The sequence below is a fragment of the Uranotaenia lowii genome, chromosome 1 (assembly GCF_029784155.1).
Source record: "Uranotaenia lowii strain MFRU-FL chromosome 1, ASM2978415v1, whole genome shotgun sequence".
Classification (NCBI taxonomy): Eukaryota; Metazoa; Arthropoda; class Insecta; order Diptera; family Culicidae; genus Uranotaenia; species Uranotaenia lowii.
In genome coordinates, this window is record NC_073691.1 from 60,728,497 (window position 1) to 60,754,230 (window position 25,734).

The 25,734-nt window shown below is 40.2% G+C and overlaps 1 protein-coding gene and 1 long non-coding RNA gene across 3 annotated transcripts in view; both read left to right on the forward strand.

The window, feature by feature from the left end:
• LOC129749690 (dopamine receptor 2-like) overlaps positions 1 to 25,734 on the forward strand; it is a 660,001-nt gene that overhangs the window by 292,169 nt on the left and 342,098 nt on the right. The window lies entirely within an intron of this gene.
• On the forward strand, positions 6,541 to 9,382 carry LOC129749710 (uncharacterized). Of its 2 annotated transcripts, XR_008738146.1 has the most exons (5): positions 6,541 to 6,847; positions 6,912 to 7,109; positions 7,239 to 7,362; positions 7,580 to 8,300; positions 8,381 to 9,382. It is a non-coding gene; the product is annotated as an uncharacterized LOC129749710 (long non-coding RNA). The 2 variants fall into 2 exon arrangements; XR_008738143.1 differs by lacking the exons at positions 6,541 to 6,847; positions 6,912 to 7,109 and having other exon boundaries at positions 7,178 to 7,362; positions 8,381 to 9,137.

The window sequence follows — 25,734 nt, forward strand, 5'->3', positions numbered from 1 at the left end:
ACTTGATCTCTGATTTTTATTAACATCATAAATAACTATCTCCTTCATGATTAACAAAGATTCATTTAAAATATCGAGGAGTATTTTATTTCTTTGATAGTTGGTTTATTCCTCAAATCAAGTGTTCAACAAGCGCGATTTTGTATGTTTTTACTAGATACGTTTTAAAACATTCGCATTTATGCCATAAAAAGATTAAGTTTCTTAGTTTCTTAAAAAAAAGATAATGGAGTTCATTTATTGAAGCGCAATGTTATGTAAACTTGTATTGAAGAAATACTGTTGTGTTAAAGTAAACAATACTGAAAGTTTTCGAAAAAAAAAATCAATTTTCGTGACGTCACACAGTGGGCCAGGATCCACACTTTTGTGGTCAAAAATGACTGCAGGCCAGGGTTATAATTATAGCTCGTCAGTATCTTCGACAAAGTTACTCGATTGTATTAATAGTCTTTTTCTTCGCAAGGTGGCGTCAAAATATAACTTTTTACAGAAGCAAGATAATAGGCATAAAACTAAGTCGATTTAGGGTCATTTTTGAATTTCTCAAACCCTGGGGTCTTAAAAGCTTCGTTTTAGTTGTAACAATTGAATTATACTTGGTTCTTAGTTGCAAGTTAGAACCAATTCGGATTAAAACATGCCAACATAAACTAAATACATTTTGTCAAACCATTATCAAAAGTATTCAAAACAGATTTTCTTCAGTGTACCTACTGGTGTGAACCAGTCACAACAAAAAACGAGAAGCGGCTGCTGTCACCAAGAAAAGAAAATACAAAAAAAGAATTTCAAGAAAACAATCCGACCCTGGATAAGTCGATTTGATTTTCCGGTCTGGGACACAAGCTCCCAACCAGGGGAGAAAGAAAAGAACAACTCGTGGAAGTAAGCCGCGTGCACCTCATTAAGAGGAACGTAATCGGGCCGCAAGTGGATTTTACCCGAGAAAATCGTGAAAACGTCGCGAGTGTTTTGTGCGGAGCAAATTGGATTCGGTTCGCGGCCAATTGCGGCTCGTTGCTGTGCGAAAAGCAAACGAAAGGCGCAGGCCTGATTTCTCCGAAGAGAATCAAGAAGGCAAAACCGGATCCCAAGGTAAAAAAATTAGTCTTTACCTACATATTCGAGACACTAATTTCTTCATCTTCGCCTTGCCAGCCAACACGCGACACGAAAGACGAAAAAGCGCATGACAAAAAGGAGAAGATAAGAGCCGGAAACAAGAAAAAGGAAATCCACATGCCAAAGAGCCCCTTATCAAAGGGTAAGTGCTAACGCAGCACACAGAAACCGCCAGAAGCACTAAAATCAAACTTGCCACAGGGCTCTTTTTTTCCTTTGTTCTTTTTCGTTGTCCTTTTCCCCCTTTTCTTTGAGGTGACGCAGCGGAAGCGAGCTGACAGCATGATGAGTCGCTCGCACTGACAGCATGCCGGGTCAGTTGCACGATTAGAGGAGGACGTTTTTGGTGAAGGCCTTGTACATTCGAGAGCATCGCAAGTTGAACATCAGCAGCACATTGGGTGGAACGACCGGCCACGGAAAGAACGAGCAGCAGGGAGCGGCGTGACACATCCGACGAGACGAAAAGAAACGCCGATTTCGTTGTTAGTTAATCTCGGCGCAAAGATTAAAATCCGGATGATCGGAAGCCGTGACCGCATGGAAGGAGAGCTAATAGGAGCGGGCGAAACAGCCTTTGGTGTCCTGATGACATCCACGTCCGTTTGGGGGCGACATCATGAGCTGGCAGCAAGCTCCACCTGCATGTGTGTGCGCCGTGAGAATCCCGTGGATGTCTGCATGTAAGTTTTCACCCAGTAAATATCAGTATGTTTTGAAACCCTCACACTAAACACAGTGCGATTGAAATTGATGCACATGTCTGCGAGATCACGAGGGAGGTTTGACTAGTATAAAGTTGTTTATTAAGCATGTAAAATAAAAGAACCTGTTAGCATTTTGTGAGCTAGCCGGAGCCTTAAAGAAGAAAATTCTTTCAATTCTTCTTAAGCCAATTTAAATTTTACATAGTCCAAAACTCATTCATGATTATTTGCAGAATATTTGAGTAACGTTTACATGAATAAATTTAAACCTTTCAGTTTGTATGGGAAAATTGAATATTTTGTACTGAAAAATCAACATCATTTTTGATTATTCAGTGGAACCGAGCCTGCTAATGGATTTAGTGCCAATTTATAAATTCTTTAAAGAAAATTTTCTGCTGAACAAGTTTGTCGAATATCATAACTTCGAATCTTTTAAGACAAAACAGTTATTAGCTGTTTAACAGGTGTATGTCTTTTGGCATTGATTAACAATAAATTTAATTGACATCACTGCTTGTGCCCCGCGAAGTATTGCATGAAAAGTGGTCATGCATCATTTGAATTGATTGTTTATCAATACCAAAAGATATATATACCTGTTAAACAGCTAATAACTTTTTTGTCTAAAAAGATACGAACTTATGATATTCGACAAAGCTGTTCAGCAGAAAATTTTCTTTAAAGAATTTATAAATTGGCACAAAACCCACGAGCAGGCCCGTTTCCCCAGATGAACTAAAAATGATGTTGATTTTTCCGTACAAAATATTCAATTTTCCCATACAAACCTAAAAGTTAAAATATACTCATGTCAACATTACTTAAAATCAGAGTTTCCTCTTAGCCTTCGTCGGTGTCGGACGTGTTCCACTCTCGATCATCGATCAAAAGGCAGCGAATTTTTTTTTTCGATAAAGTGTTGTGCAGCGCGCAGTGCATCACCGGGTGACCATCCAAACCGGGCCATTCCGGAATGGATGGATCCCCAAAATTTGCTTGGTCGGTTATATTACCTAACGCTTCAAGGTAAAACTAAAGAACTACCAAAAAACCCGTTCTTGATTGGACGTTCAATCGAGAACTTTGCGGGTAAAATTGAGGGCGCCTTTTACGAAAAATCTCGAAAATGGTACGTGCTCAAGATAAGGAACAAGGACCAAGGAAGAAAGCTGACAACATTATCAACTCTACTGGATGGTACACCGATTGTCATAGGTCGTCATCCTAGTTTAAACCAGCGGAAATTAGTGGTCACCTGTCGAGAAGTTGATGGAATGGATGACAAACTTTTGTTGGAAGAACTAGCGCCTCAAAAAATAATCGATGTTCGCCGCATAACAAAAAAAAACCCCAGCAGGAATCATAGTGACATCAACGTTGATTCTTACAATCAACAGCACCATCATTCCGGAATTTATAAATTTCGGTCTCCTTCGAGTTCGCACGCGCATTTACTATTCGCAGCCTCTGTTATGCCGACAATGCTTGCAGTACGGCCACCCTAAAAGCCGTTGCAAGAATCAGTTGGCTTGCAAAAATTGTTCTGGAACTCACGAAAGTGGCGTGTCGAACCATTTTGTGGAAACTGCAAATCACCAGGTCATTCCCCCTTGGACAGAAAGTGCCCCATTTGGACAGCAGAATCTGCAGCACTCAAACTCAGCACCGATAAAAACATTCCAATCAACGAAGCCCGAAGAATAGTACACACGAGCAGCAACACAACCAGCTACGCACATGTAGTAAAAACGAGCCAGAACCAACAGACTACCCAGAACACAACACAACAGCAACAGACGAGCTTGAACCAGAAAAGAACACAAACTCCAGCAACACCACAATCTTTTCAAATTGATGGCATCAGTTTGGATGCAGATTCCCCGCCTCGAAAACGGACCCCCCTTCCAACCTCTCTTCCAACAACTTCGACAGGAGAAGTTGTCGCTGAAGATATGGTTAAAAAAAAAACTCATCTTCTCGATCAATCGTAACACGGAGCATGCAGCAGGTGCGACCACCAGAGATACCCAAATAACCCCTTCCCCTCATATCCTTCCACTTCCTGTTTCCTTTCTTACCACTTTCCAAATCGTTTAATAAAAAGTGACCCACGGCACATAATTACTTTTTATAAGTTAAAGGCCTAATAAACGTTAAGAAAAGAAAAAACAGTACTTAAAAATTCTGCAAAAAATTATGAATGAGTTTATGACCAAAACAAATATTTTAGGACCCCAGGGTTTGAGAAATTAAAAAATAACCCCAAATCGACTCAGTCTAATGGGCATGGTTTGTTCTACAAAGTTGTCAGTTATATCTTCAACATCAATTTTGAAGAACATTGTTAAGCTCTATGTTGTTTGCTTTTCTTCATAATTAAAAAAAATTGTTTGTTTTTACTTATTTTCGTTTTCAGCTAGGTATACGATACCTCCAAACTCCACAGTACTCGATTGAAATAGACTGAAATGAGATATTCTAGTGGAAAACTTAAACGTTTTACAGATTTTTTTCTGTCATAATCGCAAAAATTGGTACAAATTATACATTTTTCAAATTACAATAGACTCATTTAATAACTTAACGATGAAAATTCGACTTTTCTACGGGAAATCTGAATGTTCTCTTTGGAAAGGGTTCTTTAAATGTGTGAATTGGTACTGAAAATTAATCATTTTTATTAAATCATTTTACAAGAAACCACAAGAACCCGCCAACTTTTTTTACATGAATTTAAATCATGTTCACAATTGTCACTCCTCGAAAAATGCGATACGCCAAACTGCGATTAAGCAAGTTATTGCAATTTGAAAAATGTATAATTTGTACCTATTTTTTGCGATTATGACAGAAAAAATCTGTAAAACATATAAGTTTTCCAATAGAATATCTCATTTTAGTCAATCGAGTACTGTATGGTTTTCATTTATTGATATTTTTCGGTGGTTTAATTAAGACGAAATTAAAACTACTTTTTTTCTACGTTTCGGCTTTCTGAACTTCTGCTATCTTCAGAAAAAAAAACTTATTTTGCCGCGTGTTTTCCTAACGGCCGTCTCCTAATATTTGAAATCGACGTCAAGACGATGCTGCAGCCGTCGTTCCCGTGCTTTTTTTTGCACAGGGACGACGGCTGACCAGGAGCATCATCTTGACGTCGATTTCAAATATTGAGAGACGGCCGTTAGGAAAACGAGTGGCAAAACAAGTTTTTTTCTGAAGATGACTGAAGCTCAGTAGGCCGAAACGTAAAAACAGCAGTTTTAATTTCGTCTTAATTAAATCACCGAAAAATATCAATCAAAGAAAACCATAGAAAAGTGCGGTGATAAAAACCAAACAACAATCGAGTACTGTGGAACTTGGAGGCTTGGAGGTATTGTATAGCTAAAAACAAAAATAAGTAAAAAAAATTTTTTTTTCATGTTTTTTTAAATTATTATTTTTACAAGGAAAGCAAACAACATAGAGCTTAACAATATTCTGCAAATTTGGTGTTAAAGGTATACCTAATTAACAACTCTGCCTGTATCTTGCTTCTGTAAAAAGTTATATTTTGGTGCCACCTTGCGGAGAAAAAAAATAACTATTCCAAATCCATCAATAGATAGCGCGAATAAAGTCGAGTACCTTTTTCCAAGACACCGAAGAGCTACAACCAAGGGATTGAAATCAAGAGAGAATTATTTGCATTTGGAGTGGTAATGAACAAAGTTCCACAACTGTTTCACAAATTGCAACAATTTCCATTAATTAAAACATTTTCACTCTCTCTGAGCACTGGTTTCTCTCATTGAAACTCAAACCATCTAATTTTCTCTAAAAAATTGCCACAAATTCGCTCATTGGCTGCACAATTTGTGTGATCATTGCCTAATTTCCTCCTTTCATTTCAGTTCCCCGGCTACAACCAACCCTCTGGCCTGCAGTCACTGATCAGACTGACATGACACTTAGAACCAAAATTCAACCATTTTCTGTCTATTTTTTTGTCAGATTTTGTAGGTTCGCAATACCGACCGCAGGTGGCGAACCTGAAAAATTTCACAAAGAATGTCCTGTAGGAAAAATGTACCTGTTTAGCCCGATTTTATCGTAGAAATTGCCTGTTTTTTCAAGTATGGTGACATTTCCTAACTGGGATAGCATTTCCTCAAATCGATCGATGCGCACTCTGGAATCGATATTGCGTACTGATGGAAAAATTATCCAGGAAACGAAATCGAATGTCCAGTCAGTATGGTCAGTGCTGCAGTCAATTTTGACCACAAGAGTGTGGATCCTGGCACACTGTACGTCACAACACATTCTTTACCCGGGTGCAATTCCCAACCTTCTGAACCAATTTTCATTTTGAAAACTGCATTGAGCTCTTCTCAAAAAGTTTGAAGAGACCTCCAATTCTCAACAATATGTGATGTTTAAAGGAATCATGAATTGAAAAACAGTAAAATTTTCGTGACGTCACAACGCTTGAAAATAGATATCTTTATCACCGATTCTACACGGAAAAACTCAGCAACTCATAAAATGTATTGTAATTACACCTTGGTTGTAACTAACCCTCTGATGCTCAAAATATGTATAACCCCAAATCAAATTTGGGTTGCCAAAATACAGAAGTGACTAAATAATTGACATCGTTTAAACATTTCTGTATAAAAAGTTGTTGTTGCTGGAATGGTAGTCAAAAGGGATGCCAGTCAAAGCCTGACAAGAACAAATTGCCGGTCTGGTGGTCGACGGAGGGCATCTATTTCAGTGTACCTCCATCCGGATGTGGACCTCCAGGTGCTACTCCAATGGGAGGAGCCAGTGGAGCAGCTCCTGGTGCTATTCCTACGATACGATGGTGGTTCCGTCGGTGGTCAGCGGATGGACGGAGCATAAGGCTCCGGACAAACGAACCTAGCATGTCACCAAGCAAAGCTCATGGGAAAAGCTGGACGAACTTTCACCAGCAGAAAAATTGCAGTCCCCGTGTCTCTGGACGAAGTACCGGTCCGATCAAGGTATTTTTGTTTTGTTTTTAGTTTACCATAAGATTTAAAAATCTTTTAAAAAATCCACTTCCAGGTGATACCAACCTCAAACGGTTTAGATTATCAAGTATGAAGGAGCAAGAGTGGACGCTGGAGAGAAAGTAAAAAATAGATCCGGCAAGCTTCCTTTTATTTTCATTCGGAATTGGACTGTGGTCTCTTATGCTCGGTACCAAACAAGCCACGGTAGAACAAAACGACACTATCGAGTTCTTCTAAAGATTCTTGACAGGTAGGTTCAATCAATCAAATTTTATTTTTTAACTAACTAACAATTGGTTTTAAAGATCCCAATTATTTTACTGGCCCCAGCCACAGCAAAGAAAAAATATGTTTTACTTTTTTTCGATTTGTCCGGCAGAAAGTGTACGAGCGCGAGTTATTTGCAAAGTTCTGCCGTGGGGACCGGATATACCTGCTACCTGCGAGATAACTTGCTAAGTGCAAACAACGACCGATAATTTGCCACAAAAACTACCGAGGAGGTAAAGAAAGTGTTGAATTGTTCCGATAAACTTGACGATTCCGCTGGGGCTCATCTACGCAACTTCACCGTTGAAAGGAATTGGTAGCAGCAGAGAATGGGGGGCCATTATTTCTTCTTCTAGACTTATAAATTTCGTCAAACTAATCCAAGCTCTTTTCTTCCAAATCTTCCGACACATATGGCTGAAAAATAAAACCATTCGATGGAAATAACAGCAACAACTTCCGTCTCAGCTCCGAGGAAAAACACGGTGCACGGTGTCAAGTACATTATCGAGTCATTTTTGGCTGCATCCGGAACGTTGTCCTGCGCTCGGGGAAGGCGGCCTCGGATTTGTTTCCCATCACCCTTCTGATAGAAACCAAGCTCGGAAACGTCAAGGAGGGTTGCCGCAACAAGTGCCACTCCCACTGTATCTGTTCTGCATCGGGTCTCCGTGCATCAGTCACTATTACGGCTTCTCCTGTGACTGCCTCGGGACCAAGTATGAGGGCTGTGATATTTATTGATATAGAAACCATCGATAGATCCGAACAGAAGTCAACAACCCAATAATACGGACGAAGATCAGCTGGTTCTCAAATGAAACATCAAAACATCATCACCTGGCAGATGGCAGAGGTTATCGATCAAAGTTAAAACCTCTGTACGGCTGGCAGGAAGCCGTGATTCGGGCTCCAAAGGGCAGATCAAGGATTTTCCAGAAGCAGAAGAAAAAGGAAGAGAGAGGATGAACCCTCGGATTCAAAATGTTTCATTTAAAGCATTCGTTTCAATAATTCGATTCAACTTCGGAACCACTTGAACGACAAACATCTCAGCCACATCTATAAATGCCCGTCTTGTAAGCAGAGTTTTCCCCAAACCAAAATAATGGATTGCAATATTCATTTGAGCACACATGTCGAGAGAAATAATCCCAGCCGGAACGAAAAGGTAACTATTTGCGTATTAGATCTTAATAAGAAAGTGTTAATTTGTAATTCAGAATTGTACGTACGTAACCTCTATTACAGATTGCTGCCAAGGAGGAACATCGTCGTAAAGAACAAGTGGAGTACCATCATCGGCAGGAAAAATTGCGCAAACAGGACGAGGAACGTCCCAAAGAAAAGGAAGCCCGCGAGAGCCCGTTCACGTTTCGCTAGCTGAACAACAAGAATATACTTTCGCTGCAGCAATCCGACCTCAGGATCATCGCAGTGCCAAACCGATGAACGGGATGAACCACGTCGATACGCTCAACATACTGAACAAGGTTTATGCCATCCACATCCACATCCTGCTCGATAGCCCCCTGGCCAATGAAACCTATGAGCTGGTCGAAATATTGCATATCGCCGTTGAAGGTGAACGGGATGCAGATGAGCCAAATCGACATCTTTGCCATCGGTCGGTGCCATGAGCAGGACACGAGAGATTCTGGGAGCGTCCAGTGCATCCCAATTGCCCCTACCGACGGACGATCTGCTGAGGCTCTTGGGTCGCTGGAGATCTAAACAAAGCCAGCGTCAGTGGCAAAACCAGCAGCAGCTGATTTCGGCGGCCGGCAGCGGACACTGTTAGTGGTTCTGGGTCAGCAGCAATCAGGTCTTCAAAAGGATTACCACCAGCAGCATAATCGAAATTACAAAAATTTCGCTAACATATCCGGCAATTGAAGTGCTCACATAAAAAAGTACGATTATTATATCTTATAAATGTATACAAAATTTTTTGTTTTCAAAATAAAGAAACAGAGTGACAGTAAAATGGCTGAATTGAAATTCATGATGACGCAATGATGAAATAAATAAAAACAAATTCCTACATGACGGCAATTCGATCGAAATCGTACCAATTTTTGTCTGGTTTTTGGCTGAAAACGAACCGATTTAGTCCGAAATCGGGCCAATTTGGTTCGAAGTCGAACTCATTTCCATCCGAAATCGGTCGGGATTGGATCAGAAAATGAACTGATTGTTTTGACAGCTCACTCGCAAAAACTTATCGTCGTCAGGAAAGTTGTGTCACCAGGGCACTGAATTCGTCGGAAATCGGTTGGATTTCTCGTCAGAATTCTAACCGATTCACGGGTTGAACAGACCGAAATCCATTCGATTTCGGTTCGTTTTTCCGATCCGGGTTGCAATAATTTTTTTTGACATATGTAGCTAGATTATTGACAAAGTTGAAAGTAGTAGTAGTTCGAAAAAAAAACTGAAAATATTTTGATGGAAAATGAAGTTGAAGAAACTATCTTTCTTATAGTCCTATTTGCCGCTGGTAGTGTTCGTGAAATTATGCTGGTTGTTTCACCAACACTTTTCAGTTTTGGGACAATTAACCTCAAAAACGACCATGTGCGTCGACTGGTTGCCCGTTTTTTGCACCGAGAGTTTTTGAGGTTAATTGTCCCGTCTCATCTGTACACGCTCAGCAAGTGTGCGTAAGAAATGTCAAAAACAACTCTATGGTGTGCAATTTTTGAATTATGGAAAATGAAAAATCGGTTCTTTTAATGGGGCGTGCTTGGAATGGGTCATAGATTTGTTACAGCGTGTCTGATTTACATTAATACACGGGATTCGTTGTAATACACCTTCTACGTAAAATATCTTCTCATTATGATGTTCAGACTAACCAATCTCATAATATGTTGCATGTGTTGCAGTTTGGCAAACAAATGACACCAACATCCGATGTTAAATGTATCCGCCTCAGGTTGACATACCCGCATGACTGTTCCAAAAAAATGTAACCAATGTTGACAATGTTAAATCCCCAAAACCCATCCGGAGCTAGAGTTGATCGAAACCATCTGACGGGACCAGCTGTGTGGTACCCTTTTTTGCTGTTACTATTAATAGACTGCCAGCTAATCAGAACAAACTATTCCATTGCTGGTTGGTTGTTTGGCATTCCAGCAGCAGAATCACAACCAAGTATTAGATACTCGCCTAGGAGTATATGTTACTCTGACAGGAGATGGATGCGAAGTTCCGTTCCAGCCGGTTTGCTGCCATTTGTAATCCTATCGTCTTATCCGAGAGAGAGAACAAACCCCGAACAGCCTTTGTCTGACTGGTTTCTTCCTCCCTTCCATTTGGACCATTTATCATAATGGTTCAATTTAGGATGCCGAAAGAGGGTCCGAGGAACATTGGATGGAGATTAAGGGTCCAACCAAACGATTCCTTGGCCAAGAGACTCACTCCTCGGACAAACCGTTCAGGATTTTATTGACTTCGGAAGGGGCCAGTCAGACAGCCTGCCAGCATACTCGGACGTAACGAGATGATGATGCCCTGAGCCTCCAGACCCAAGTCACCCTTTTCAACCTCCCGTCTTCCGGTGTCTGCCATTTCGAATTCCGACAGGGAGTGTGCGGTTCAAAGCCGGCGGCTTTCGGTTTTTGTGTGATGTGGTTGTTTATTAGATTATCTGTCGGCAAGGCAATTAGGAACCAGAGAACTGATGGACTGGATTTGTGGTCGATTTTCCGTCGTCGTCCCACCCTTTTGGCACCGGAACACTTCCTACGTAGACTAACTGATTCGGAGGCTGGCTGGGTCTTTGTTGAATGAATGAATGAACGAATGAATGATTTATAACCGGGCGTGTGGGATTGAGCTGTGTGATTCCTGACTGGTTGCCTGGCCGGGCAGAATTCCATTCCCGGATTTTGCGAATCAATGATGGTAAGCTAACACTGCACACCGTATCCCGCAAATTCGGGGATTCTGATTACCCGAATGGCTCCCGGCGATGGCGACTATGAAATGTTGTTTATGCTGTGCTAAGTAAGGGGGATTGATGTTTCAAATCACTGCGTGATTACTGAATAAGTGTTCGAATTAGCTTAGCAAGGACTTTAATAAGCCAGTAAAGCCTTTTGAATAAAATGCAGTATTACTTTATTTAATAGTCTTAAATTAGCTCAAAGCTCAAATAAATGGTGTTACGATCAAAATGTGGCCAACTTAAATTCGCCTTTTTTTTGTAATCAGTCATACAGGGTCCAGCAATTGAACTGCTACATTACTTCAACAGTAATTATTTCGTTGCACACGAAACAGTATTGAACGACCCCTCGTCGCTTTGTTTACATTAAGTCATAGCTATCATTGGATGTAAGTGTTACTTTTGTAATCAGGTGTTATCCGGAAAAATGGATCTCGAACAGAAACGTAGCACTGTGGTTGCCTTGTTCCTAGCTGACAATCGGCAGAAGGACATAGTTCGTGAGCTATCCGATATAAGTGTGTGCAGAAGTTTTGTATACCGTACAGTTAAAAGATACCTGGAGACTGGAAGTGCAAAAATAGAGTATGGTGGGGGACGCCGACCTACTGTGGTGACACCTGCCATGGCGAAGATCATCAAGAAGCGCCTTAAGAGAAATCCTCTTCGTAGTGCCACTAAATTGGCAGAGGATCTCTACATATCGATTCAAGACCTTACAGTGAAGCAGAAACAAGAACGGGTAAAAAGAGCGAAGGCGCTGCTGAAGAGGACCGCGGAAGGAATGTTGAAGAATATCGTGTTTACCGACGAGAAACTCTCCACCGTACAGAAGTTCGTGAATAAGCAGAACGACAGAGTTTGGTTGCCAGGCAGATCACGAAGCCATGCCGACTTTCTGACGGCCACCCGACGACAGAAACCAGCATCGGTGATGGTTTGGGCCGGAATCACCCGTGATGGGTGGACTCCGCTGGTTTTTGTCCCTGAAGGAGTGAAGATCAACCAAAATACATATCGGGAACTAGTTCCACAGAATGTCGTCAAACCGTGGGCACGTCAAAATTTTTTTCCAAAGCGAAGAAAACCCAACTTTGGATTTCGCAACATTTTCCAGGGTTCATTTCGAGCTCCGAGTGGCCGGCGAGTTCGCCAAACCTGAAGAAGCTTTGTCGACGACATAGTTCGTATGAGTCTTGAACGCTAGCCGTCGGTCGAGAATAACGCCCAGATCGTTGATATGGTCCACCCGTATGATGGTTTGGTCTCCGAGGATGTACTCTGCATGAAGAGGATGTCGCTTACGGGTAAACGATATGTAACAATCCCTTATGTTACAGCCCGCTCAGTCACATGGACTCTTCAAATAAGCACCCAGGGTCGGCTCACTAGCCCAAGTAAAAACTCAGAGTTAGAGTGCCGGAACCAAACCATTTATTAGGCTAACTTTACTTTTTGGCACTTTCCCTGAATCCCTAACCTGCGCTTGTTCCCTAACTGATGTGTCGTGTAAGGGCCCGTCGATGCGCGCTGCTGCTTGCCTTGGCTCTCCGTTGCTTGGTCTAGTACCACCTTCCGTGGTCACCGCGGGTAAGACCACCCACGCTCTACTGGGGAATTCGGTACCTCGGTGCCAAACTCCAGACTTCAGAGAGATATGTGTGCACCGATTCTACAACCACGGTACCTCTTGGAACCTCCAACGGCCTTGGTCCTGTGACAGTCGACTCGGTTTACCAGCTCGATTCTGCCCGATAGAAGGACTCCCTGCTCCTAGTTTCCAGTCCCTTCTGTTCCCGTTCCTGGACCCGATAGACCTTGGCGCTATCGCGGTCCCAGTCTCAACCTCGTGGAATAGCCCAACACGGAGAACAGGTCACTCAACCCGGATTCGGTAAATTTCGGTAGTTTTTCCGGCTGTGCCCGATAGTAATTGGCGCTATCGCGGCTTCAGTCTCTTTTCACTCGGATCCACGCGACGGGTAAAGACGTCCCGTAATACCGCGCGAGACACTTATAAAAGTATAACTTTCTGCACTGCAGCTTAGATTTTTGGGTGTTAGCTGCCTCGAGGTCTCGATCCAAGTGGAAGAGGAAGTTGCTGATCGCAGTTTTCCCTCCTCTTGGATTTTCCTCCCGACTCGTCTAAATCGCATTTAACGACTCCTGGAGTATTCAGGGGTGTGTCGTGGTTCGTGTGGTGTTGTAAAAAGCTGTTTACAGTACCTGTCATGTGTATTGTGTATTTTAATTATTTGTGCCATTCTCCTGCAGTTCTTAGCTTTTCTTATGAAATTTCACTTTTTTTATTTATTTATTTATTTATAGAATTTTTAATTACGGTTTTAATTTGTAGCTTTGCTGTGAAATTTCCTTATATCTACCCTAACCTCCTTACTAAATAAATGATTTGGTCAGCTCCCCTGGGTGCATCTTTGCAAGCGTGGCCGTAACATAGTGAACGGTCACAGATATTACCGAGCATTTACTGCGGTTCAAGGGCAAGGAAGTTGATGTCGTCTTGGCCGTTAATGGTGTGAAAAAGTTTCAGGTCATAGGCATATGCGAGTTTTGTGCCATCGAACAGTGAGAGTACATCATTAAAATAGATCACGAAAATGATCGGTCCCAAATGACTTCCTTGAGGCACTCCTGAAGAAGCAACGAACTGCCTAGAAAAGGATTCACCAGTACGAACGGATAACTTTCGTCTTATTAGGTAACTCCGAAACCAATCTAGTAGGAAACCACAGAAGCCTAAACGTTCGAGCTTTGCGATGGCAATATCGTGGTTCACCTTATCGAATGCAGCAGAGAAATCTGTGTAAATGGCGTCTGTTTGAGTTTTCTTGGCAAAGGTGTCCTTCACGAACGATGTGATACTTCATGAAGCATCCATTACCATTTAGGAATTGCGTCATGTAGAAATCCACTTCGCCATACTTTTTCTCCACCCACTCCTTGATATTTGGGATCAAACGATGGGTCCCCTTTCTGAGCTGTTCCACAGCTGCTGCCAGTTGGTCATGAAGATATCCATGGCTCGTGTTCTCACGTTTTGCGTGATTCCCGCAACAACGCATGCAGCCTTCGACGAAACTATGTGCACAGATGACCCGCAAATTCATTCGCCTGTGTATACTGTTAAGCTTCTGCTGGTTACACTGGTTAGTAGCACGACGTCGTCCGCGAAACCAACCAACTTTACTCCCTCTAGCAGGCTCAATGTTAGCACCCCATCCTCACAGAACCGCTTGCGGTACTCCAGCTGCAACATCCATTTCCTGAAATCCTTCGCTCGTAGAGATAGATTCGTAGAGATATTTCGATAACCTCATTTTTTATAAGCGAAGATGCAATCGCTGCCCAGCTGACACTATTGAAGGTGTAACGCACGTCCAGTGTTACTACTGCACAAAAAGGATCCCCTCTTCTCTTCTTGAGTCTGGCTTTATCAGCCGTTTCGATGACATTTGGAATGGCTTCGACTGTGCATTGCCCTTTTCAAAAGCCGAATTGATTGTTGGTCAATAAGACCTCGCCCTCGGTGTACCGCTGGATACGATTCAAGATCACCTTTTTCAGAACCTTTCCAACCGTATCCAGCAGGCATATTGTCCAGTATGCCGATGAGTTCCTCAGTGGCTTCCTGATATGAGCAGCAGAATCAGCTTCTGCCGTTTCCAAACCTCCGGAAACATCCTTTCCTCAATAGAAATTAGCGGTGACGATCGGAACCTTTCGGGAAATTCCATTATCGCGGCCTTAACTGCAATGTTCGGGATACCATCTGGACCCGGAGCGTTTTTCAGCTGAAGGGATTTTTCGATGTCGCGCAGTTCTTCCACTGATATTAACTCCTCGTTCGTATCCTAGTCGTACGGGACTTGTGCCCTAACAAACTGAGAGCAATAAAGAGAGAGCTGTTCCCTCAACACAATGTGATTATGTTGAGGGAACGGCTCTCTCGTTATTTTCTTCAGTTTGTTGAGCCCATTTCAGGGTGTGCGCTACCAATTTTGTTCTTTGCCATGACTATCCTGTAGGCATCACCCATGGTCAGTCATTGGCATTAAGAGAAAGTTTCCATGCCTTTTTACTTTCTTTAACTTCCTTGCAGAGGTTTATTTATGCATTTTTAAAAAGCGGCCTGCGCTCGTCTCTCTCCGTTTGAGTTCGTGCTCTCTGCTCTGCACAAATTCGCGATTTCCTCACTCGACCAATAAACTGGTGGATGTGGGTTTTTACTATTAGCTCTCCTCGTCATTGTTGCGTGACAAACACGTGTCAAGCGGATCGTAGCAGCTACAGAAGAAGATCCCATTGACTTTGGCTATCACTAGTGAACCTATGTACATGTAAAAGAAGCGACGTCTGAAACACAAAATTCCAATCGATGCAGAATGGGGGTAGGCTAATAGCGGCACGTTATCTAAACATACTGGAAAATTTTGCCTATTCGCTGGTTTGTTATTCTTTTTTCAGTCCAGTAGGCGATTTCAATGTACAGGATCCGGCAATTGAAGTGTTACATTAAAATAAACATATAGGGAGGTAAATTGATCAAAACAACAACTTTTTATTTCAAACTCTTTCAATTTCTCTTGAAAACAAATTACTTTTTCAAAATTCACTGGTAAAGTTCGACTTGTTCGTCCTTGACTTTAACCACTCGCCACAAACGGTCAAAAAACGCATTGTATGAGGCCCGAAAGTGTTCTTGTGGTATTTTATCCCAGGCTGCCACGAGATGTCGCTTCAGGACCTCCACACCTTCATGTTTCTTAGAGCAGACTTCGGCCTCCAACTTCGGCCATTTCTTCGCTTTGTGAGCCGGCACCTGATCCTATTGGAAAAACCAAATCCCTGGAATCAGAATGTGACGTGCCCAGGGTTCGACGACATTCTGTAGAACTAGTTCCCGATATGTATTTTGGTTGATCTTCACTCCTTCAGGGACAAAAACCAGCGGAGTCCACCCATCACGGGTGATTCCGGCCCAAACCATCACCGATGCTGGTTTCTGTCGTCGGTTGGCCGTCAGCAAGTCCTCATGGCTTCGTGATCTGCCTGGCAACCAAACTCTGTCGTTCTGCTTATTCACGAACTGCTGTACGGTGGAGAGTTTCTCGTCGGTAAACACGATATTCTTCAACCTTCCTTTTGGATTATGACGACTTGAGATCCTCTGCCAATTTAGTGGCGGCCCACAGTGGTCCAAAACCCAGAAAAGCTGGCAGAAAGTCGATTTTTGAAGCGCTCATAATTATCTATCCATATATTTCATCGTGTTCCGGCATTTTCTAGCTAAATGAAACCATGAAAATAATAGTCTTAAGTTTACCCCTTTCGGAGTTCTCAAAAAATGCTAAGAAAAGATTGAATATTTTTTGAAAAATTCGCAAAGATTTGCTTACATTGAAAAATGAATAGATATTCAAATCGCGAATGTATATTGCTTTGCAATTATTTTTATATTTTTGTTAGGCATATTTTACACATTATCTAATAAAAATTTGTGATTTGGAATAAAGTTGAAATTTTTTATATGGAATTTAGTTGCAAAAAACGATAAATATTTTGAATTTTATAACTTCAACAAGAGATTAAAAAAAAACTCCACATAACTCCACTCTAATTTTACGTTGGATAAATTCCCACATTTCTGGGCTACAAAATATGGCAAATTGGGCTGCCTTTATTTGCCATTTTTGGAGAACGACGTCAAGGAGTTGAACCACTTTTTTCATCAAATTTGACTTCTAAGCCAATAACGTCCCGGATCACGTACTAAATTGATATTTAATTGGATCTCTAGGTTGATTTTTCTCAAAAATCCATTCATAAAACATCCTTTTCATATTTTGAAGCACTATCAGTATGAATTTCTGTGTTATTTTTACTATTAGGAAAACTCCCAAAACATAATTAAATTACGGTTTCTCAAATATTCTTCTGGTTATTTTTCAAATTATAGAACCTTTTTTGCTGTTCAATATTCATGAGAACCAATTGAAACTTTAAAAATTGTTAGAAACTTTTATGGTAATATTTTAAAAATATGAAATAAATTTAAATATAAATGTCAGGTCAATCTGTATTGATTTAATTTCATATGTATTGTAGTTTTGAGATAATTTTAGATTCAATTAACCTTTCTAGGATGTGATAGATTTTTCAGCAATCTGTTGGAAAATATTAATACAAGAATTTACTTACTGAGATATTAAAATAAATTTAATTTTTCGAAATCTTACAATAAAAAAAGAAATTTCAAAGAAAATATGAAAATAATTTGTTATTTTTGTGAAATTATGATAATTGAACAATTTTGAAAAGTTTCAGAGCAAAAATTGTTGAAAACAGAGTTTTTGTCAGCTTTTTTGAGAATTGGACCACTGTGCGGCCCTACGAAGAGGATTTCTCATAAGGCGCTTCTTGGCGATGTTCGTTATGGCAGGTGTCACCACAGTAGGTCGGCGTCCTCCACCATACTCTATTTTTGCACTTCCAGTCTCCAGGTATCCTTTAACTGTACGGTATACAAAACTTCTGCACACACTTATATCGGATAGCTCACGAACTGTGTGCTTCTGCCGATTGCCAGCTAGGAACAAGGCAACCACAGCGCTACGTTTCTGTTCGAGATCCATTTTTCCGGATAACACCTGATTACAAAAGTAACACTTACATCCAATGATAGCTAAGACTTGATGTAAACAAAGCGACGAGGGGTCGTTCAATACTGTTTCGTGTGCAACAAAATAATTACTGTTGAAGTAATGTAGCAGTTCAATTGCCCTGTAGTACAAAACATTGTTAACGCTATTTACTGTTCATTTTTCTCAGGCCATCAATCGCATGCTTCAAGTCTCCTTGGACTCTCGCGATGCGTCGTCCTGATTTTTAACGTCGCGACGTATGCGACGTGTCTCTAGTAGGCAAAGCTGCCATGGTTATTAGCGCTCATATGTAAAGTATGGAGACCTTGAAAACAACTGAGATATTTCAAAGATATTTGACCAGATAAATACCAAATCTGTTGAAACTCACCGTTTGGTTCAGATCCTCCGGCAAGCGAACGATTTCCGGGCAGCAGAAGATTCTACTGTTCCGCCGTTGAAACCAAAACATTGTTTGTTTTTGTTTCCACTTTTTCCAGCCAATTCGCAATTGCAAACAATACACTCAGAAAAATACTATTATATATACCGTAAGATTCTCTTATGAAGTGGCGCCATAAGAAAAATCTATGAAATTCATAAGATTATCTTATGAAGCGAATGAATTCTTCAGATGAACACCTGCTTCAATGAAAGGTTGTTGCTTTACATAAGAGGGTCTTATGGAAACAGAAAATTTTACGTTTGATGAGAAAATATCAAAATAATTGATGTTAAAAGCGTTCAGTTTATTTTCTGTGTAATTTGTTATTTGTTTACAATTACATCATGATCACCATAAGCAGCACATCAAGGCACGGTTCCAACAGTCATTCTGCCGCACCCGGTCTATTGAACTTATCCTTTTCGCCGGTTAACATGCTGAAAAGTAAAAATAAAAATATGGATTTACGTTAATAAATAATTGGAACGTTTACAAAAAATTAACTTACCATGTAGAATAACAAAATCACTTTCAACTTTGAGAAAAACTAATGGCTCCACAACTGGTTAGTGCTTGGTACGACGACGAGAAAATGGCTGATGGAATTAATGTGTTCATTAATTTTCACAATGCAGCTTCTTCTATTTTTCATAAGAACTTCGTATGAATATTGAAAGAATTTCATAAGACTCTTATAAAATATTAGTTTGGACACAAAAAAGCGGTTCATAAGATGTATCTTATGAAATTTATAATAAGATTTCCTCTGAGTGTAGAATTGATGATTGCTGATGACAGCTGATTTTTGTAAGCACACCATAGAGTTTGTTTTGATTGGGTCGTATAAACCACCTGAGTTGTTTCGAGAAAATAGCAGCTGAAGTTTTACACCACATTTTTAATCCTACATTCTAAAATATGGCTTAGTATTGTCTAGAAATTTGATATGCAATTAAAAGATAGATAAGAAACAAGCTAATGTATTCAATAAATATTTTAATTTAGTTGTTCGTATGATTATGCACCTACAACCTTCTGCATGACGTGTTTGGCGTAAACGTCGTTTTGCAAGTAGATACAATTTATCTTAAAATTTGATTTGTTTTATCTTACACTTAGCATATTCCTGCTCACGTGCTCCAATTACTTAAGTTCCAACATGATATTACTTTCTGAAAAAAGGCTTCATTATAGGCATGTGATTTGGGAGGATTCTTCATATGTGGAAATTTTCCGAGCACCTCAAAATAGACTAACATTTGAATCCTTGGAGTACTGTTCGGATCCCTGTGGGTGATATGCGCTCTACAAAATCTTCCCATGAATTGCACAACAATTGTAGAGAGCAGGCTTTGTCCAAATGTTGACCGGCTTCCAGCTCCAATCTTTTCTCCATCGCTGCAGCCTCCTAATATCGGTGCTGCGAGGAACTGTCCATCAGGTTTCCATTCGGATGTAAATTGCTGGTTACTACTCTTTCCGATCAAGTGCGGAAACTTTCCCGAAACTAATTGCCGCTGTGTGGTAACAAAATATGAAGTTAAGATTTGTTTAGCCATGAAACTATCGTTCATTCAACTTACCCAGCTTAAAAATGGAATCATTCATCCTCTTAAAATACCTGGAATCATCATTGATAACTATTTTCAATGAAAATCTCAAACGTTTAACACTCACCGAAACGTCGCAAGAACCAACTGTTTTGTTGCGACCTTTGTTTTGCACGCTAACCCAGTGCAGAGAAAATTCGCAAAAATCAAATTGCACCCGAAAATGAGAAAGCCATCATGCGTCCTATTTTCAAATCATTGTTTGAAAGTTATTTAAGGATAAATTGAAACCAATGTTTTACCAAAGATAAAGTACCATCATGTCACCATCTACCGCCCAGACACCATTTACCGCCCAAAATCACCCTTTTGTTTGTATTTTGAAAAAACTGGGATGTTTTCTCCAAAAATAAGACCTGTGTTCTGTGTCGGCATCATTGTTCGATCATTTCACTGAAAAAACATCACTTAATTATGACAACTATAGCCAGAAATTAAATGTTTAGTTTTTGGTTTCCGGTCAAATTGTTGAATTCGACGCCTGTTAGCGAACTAAGCATTACTGTACTCCTAGGGCAAAAAGGGTTTTTGTTTTCAAGATAGTACCTATTTCACCTAAAATCGACTTGAAACGATAGTTTTATTTTCGTAGAATAGATTTGCATCGAAAAATTTCCGATTTTTTCAATAGTTGTTGTTTTTTGAAGCGTTTAGTGAAGGGCGGTAATTGGTGTTTAAAAAATAGTGTGGGTTCCTAATGACCGGTCACGCACAATTTCTTTGTTTTTAACGCATGTATTGTGTCAAATGTGTAAATTATAAGAAGAATTTAGTTCGATTATGTTAGAAAATGATGTTTTATCGCTGAAAGTAACCGGTTACTTGAGGCTGTTTGCCTGGAATCATCATTTTGTCAGTCAACGCACTTTGTTACAATTTGTCAAAAATTTGCGGGAAAAATTTCACAAAATGTATTCTCTCAAGTTCCTCAAAATGCTTTTGACAGCTCGTTACATGGAAAATACTAAAAAGAACAGTTTCCGTGTTGTTAGATAGTTTTTCCTTAAGAAAACCTTATTGATACCCAAAAAAGTCGAGTGGGCGGTAATAGGGCCAGTTGAACACCTCAAAATTTAGTCAATTATTTTGAAAAGCGCACATTTTTCGCATTCCACTAAATTTTTAATTGAAAGTAGAGCAGTTTTGAGATGTATTGGAAAAGAAAGCGAATAAAAATCTGCAGTCGTTTTTTTATTACACATGTTTGAAGTTGAAAAACCGCTTAACTGGGCGGTAGATGGTGACATGATGGTACATGTTTATGAATCGTTTGCAGCAAATAACTCAATTTTATTTGTATTGGTTCATACGACCTTATCAAAACAAACTCTAGAAATGTTCACATCATCACACGATTAAGCAAAAGTACTCCAGTAAGGTTCGTGGTAACGCAGCCGTGTTGCCAGATATTCTGAATGGTTATCTCAGAGTATCACACATAATTGAGAACATTAATAAGTGAGGATACCATTTCAGTGTAGCAATGTTAACGGCCATCGCTTATTACATAAGTAGTTATTTAAGGATATGACAAATAAAGTGAATAAACGATAACTCTAATCCACCACTGAAACCTGCGTTGATTGCTCATTTTCAACGTAATATTTTGACGCCCTAGTGCCTACAAATCATTCAATTAAAAATTTCAATACAATTTCCGCTTGGTAATTTAAAACAAGCGTGTCTCTTTTTAATCCGTAAATTGAACAGTTTATTGAGTCTATTGAACAAAACCATTCCTTTTCCCGTAAAACCATAATAATAATTTCATTGATAAGCTTTGAAAGTATACTTTTAATAAGGGTTCTCTGCTCTCCCACGCAGCTTCCCTGGTAGTAAGCTCATTGAATCGATCTTTCAAAGCCGCAGCCGGCAGCAGCATCCCGATGAAGCAATTTACTGAAGCAACTGGATGGACTCGCCCACGCATCCACACATACACAGAAACACTTCGGGAATCATTGTTATTGTTATCTTTTTGCTAGTAGATCGCTTGCCGTGCGCTTCTGCCTGGCCGATGCTGTTGCTATTGTTGCGGCTTTATTTGTTGAAGCTTCTCCACAACAACTGTCTTTTGTTCCCAAGAATTGAGTGTGTATTGGTGCGCGAATGTTTGCCAAATAAAAGCACCGCACGTAGCAGCTTGAAGAAGCGGGAGTCCTCCATCAGTCAGCATCAACAGCAGCAGCCCACGGTGTGATTGGTACCACCTATCCGTCAGACAAATTTCCCCCCTTTTTTGGCCACAGACCCCACAGACTGACAGTTCCCGAGAATTAGTGAATGAAATGGATTTATTCAGCCACTTTTGCCTCGTCGAGAATTGAGCTCTCTGGAAGATGACGGCGATGACGATGATGATATTGCTAAATGATGTTTGGATTGGCTGGTGTGGTAAATGTGGCAATTTCAACCACTTTGTTCTGGCACTGTCATCATTCCGCGGAATGAATGGCAAAGACGAACGAACAGAACAAGAAGAAGAGAGGTGCCACCGCAATATAATAAATAGCTCATTCCATATGGAGCTGAGCTCGTACCGTACGTGTTTTGTGGGTTAAAATATTCCTTCCGAAGCTATGAGCTGATTCGAGTTGGAAGTCGGTCGGGTGAACAATATCTTTCGTGATAATTGCGGTTTTTGTGTTGTGTGGTAAACATTTGGAACACAAGTGTCCATTGATTCACAGACGTTGGAAAACCTTCTCTAAGGAATTTAATTGAACCATTGACGAGAAATGTATGAGGGTATACTTGATATGCCACTTAATGCTTGGAAATGATTCCGTATGCAAATGCTGAATTGGGTGTAGTTGAACTGAGCGCCCACTTTTTTGACGGTCGCCATGCTATATATTCTCGTATACAGCAATTAGGTATATTAAGGGGTGATACGGTCAAAATTTGTTCAAGGGAAACGCGTGTAAATCGGTGAAATCGTTTATTTAAAAAATCGAATTGAATTTCTTTTTCAAGTTTAATTAGTATAAAATTCAGGAAAAATATTCAGTTAGGCTTCCGCTTTTCCAAATCCGAATTGCCGGGCCTTACGCTTATCCCCTGCCATCAGATTTTGTACAGCAACCTTGTCCACCTTCTTCGCCACAGAAAGCCAGTTTGCCTTGAACTGCTGCTCGTCCTTAGCAGTTTTTAGGTCTTCTTTAGGTTCCGCTTGACAATAGCCCAGTATTTCTCAATTGGGCGGAGCTCTGGCATGTTGGGAGGGTTCTTGTCTTTGGAAACCACCTGCACGTTGTTGGCGGCGTACCACTCCATGGCCTTTTTACCGTAATGGTAAGATGCCAAATCCGGCCAAAACAGTACGGAACAACCGTGTTTCTTCAGGAAAGGCAGCAGACGTTTATTCAAACACTCTTTCACGTAAATTTCTTGGTTGACAGTCCCGGAAGCTATGAAAATGCTGCTTTTCAAGCCATCGCTACAGATGGCTTGCCAAACCAGATATTTCTTCGCGAACTTTGATAGTTTCATGTGCTTGAAAATATCTGCTACCTTTCCCCTTCCTTTTGCCGTATAAAACTCCTGTCCCGGAAGCTGATTGTAGTCGGCTTTGACGTAGGTTTCGTCGTCCATTACCACGCAGTCAAACTTCGTCAGCATCGTCGTGTACAGCCTCCGGGATCGCGCTTTGCCCGTCGTATTTTGTTTACCATCGCGATTTGGAGTCACTACCTTCTTGTAAGTCGAAAGTCCGGCTCGATTTTTTGGCTCGGTGCACGGTTGTAGACGATACTTTTATTTTTTTATTCACATAGTATTCCGTCTCACGACATAACTTGACGAACATAATTCCTAAAATTCACTCGGTCCAAGGCAACCGTTGTAGACGATACACCCAGCTTATTTGCGGCATCTCGGAGAGAGAGGTTAGGGTTTCGCCTGAAACTACCGGCAACTCTCTTTGTCGTCTCAGCGGCTTCCGGTTTTCGATTTCCCCCCGATCCAGACTTCCTGGCTGTCGACAAACGTTCCCCAAACACTTTAATTACATTTGTAACGGTTGGTTTGGCAACTTTTAGCAATTTTGCCAGCTTTGCGTGCGAGTAGCTCGGATTTTCGCGATGCGCGAGCAAAATTTTGATACGCTGCTCTTCTTCCTTGGACGGCATTTTGACAACTGAAGAGTGAATTCCAAAATCAAAATAGGAGCAACATTCTACACACACACACTTTCAAAATCAGGGGTGTTCAGGTTTTTTTTTAATGCAAAATTGAAGAAATACGTCAAATTGATATTGACCAAATTTTGACCGTATCCCCCTTTAAATCATCAACCGGTATATAAATATCTCAAGTAACACCGACAGTTTTATTAGACTTATCGTGTCCCTTATAAAACCAAAACATTGTCTAGTAGCCGGCTTTGAAACTTTTGATGTTACTTGGGATGAGACTGGTTCGATTTTCGAGTGTTTATAAATCATTAAGGTCTAAAATATATCGTATTGGTTCGAGTTTAATTTTGAGGTAGTATAAAAGTTTTACACACTTCAACCGTTTTTCCTAAATTTGAAAACATTTTAAGACTGAATCAAAGCTATATGTATTTCAATAAAGTTGTTATTTAAATGGTTTTGCAAATCAGCGAGGTTTTTTATATTTATTTTCGAAGCATGCTCAGTGGAAGAATTATCCAATCAAAATCTTTAGTGTTGCAAAAAAAATCATTTTTTGCGTTTGTTTTTTAATTTATTTACAATTTGGATAAACTAAACGGCACAATTATCGTAAAATGTATTTGTTGATAAGACTTTTTTGATCTAGTTTATTATTTTTTCGGATGAAAGAACATCAATGGATGGATTTATTTTAATTCAAGCAGTATATTAAGGGTGTTTAGATTTAAAAGTGATAAAAGTAAATTGCGTGTGAATCGATTATTTGTTTATTAAAAAATCAAAGTATGTTTCTATTTGAGCTTAAATATGTATAACAGTCTGAAAAAATACTCAGTTAAGATTTCGGTCGACTTCATCCAAATCGGCGAGCCTTTCGTTAGGCACCTGCCATCAGATTTTGTACAGTCACCTTAATCACTTTCTTCACCGCAGAACGCCAGTTTGATTTGAACTCCTTTTCGCTGCGAACAGTTTTTTGGGCCTTCTAAAATTCCTGCTTAACTATCGCTCAAAATTTTTCGATTGAGTGAAGTCCTGTTGTATTGGGAGGGTTCTTATACTTGGGCACAACCTGAATGTTTTTAGCGGCAAACCACTTTTTTTATAATGACAGGATGCTGAATCCGGCCCAAACATCACAAACAAGTCATCTTTTTCAAGAAAGGCAGCAACACTTTTGAGAACACTCTTTCACGTAAATTTCCTGGTTGACGGTCCCGGTTACAACGAAAATGTCGCTTTTCAAGCCACAGGTACGAATAGCTTGCCAAATGTGATATTTCTTGGCATACTTTGATAGTTTAATATGCTTGAATATGTTTGCCACCTTTCCCCCTTCCAGTCGATTTATCATTCTCTTTTCCAGGAAATTGTCTGAAGTCTGCCTTGGCGTAGGTTTCTTCGTCCATTATCACGCATTCAAACTTTGTCAACAATGTAGTATACAGCTTCCGAGAGCTTGTTTTTGCCGTAAGGTTTTGCTTATCGTCACGATTTGGACGCTGACCTGCTTCGTCAGATGCGGAATGGAAGCAAGAACGACACATTTGGCCCGCGAACGCCAATTTGTGGACCGCGGAGCTTTGACAAGTTTTAATGTTATGCAAAAAGAATTATATTTATAAAACAGAACAAGATCATAATATTTGTAAACTTCTTGTAAGTTAAAAATTAAAAAAAAATTTCGATTTTATATTGATTTTTTAGTTTTCGACTGTATGTTTTGGTACTTTAATTTAACGGCAAATCAGTCCAAATTGGACTGATTTGCCGTTAAATTAAAGTATTTTC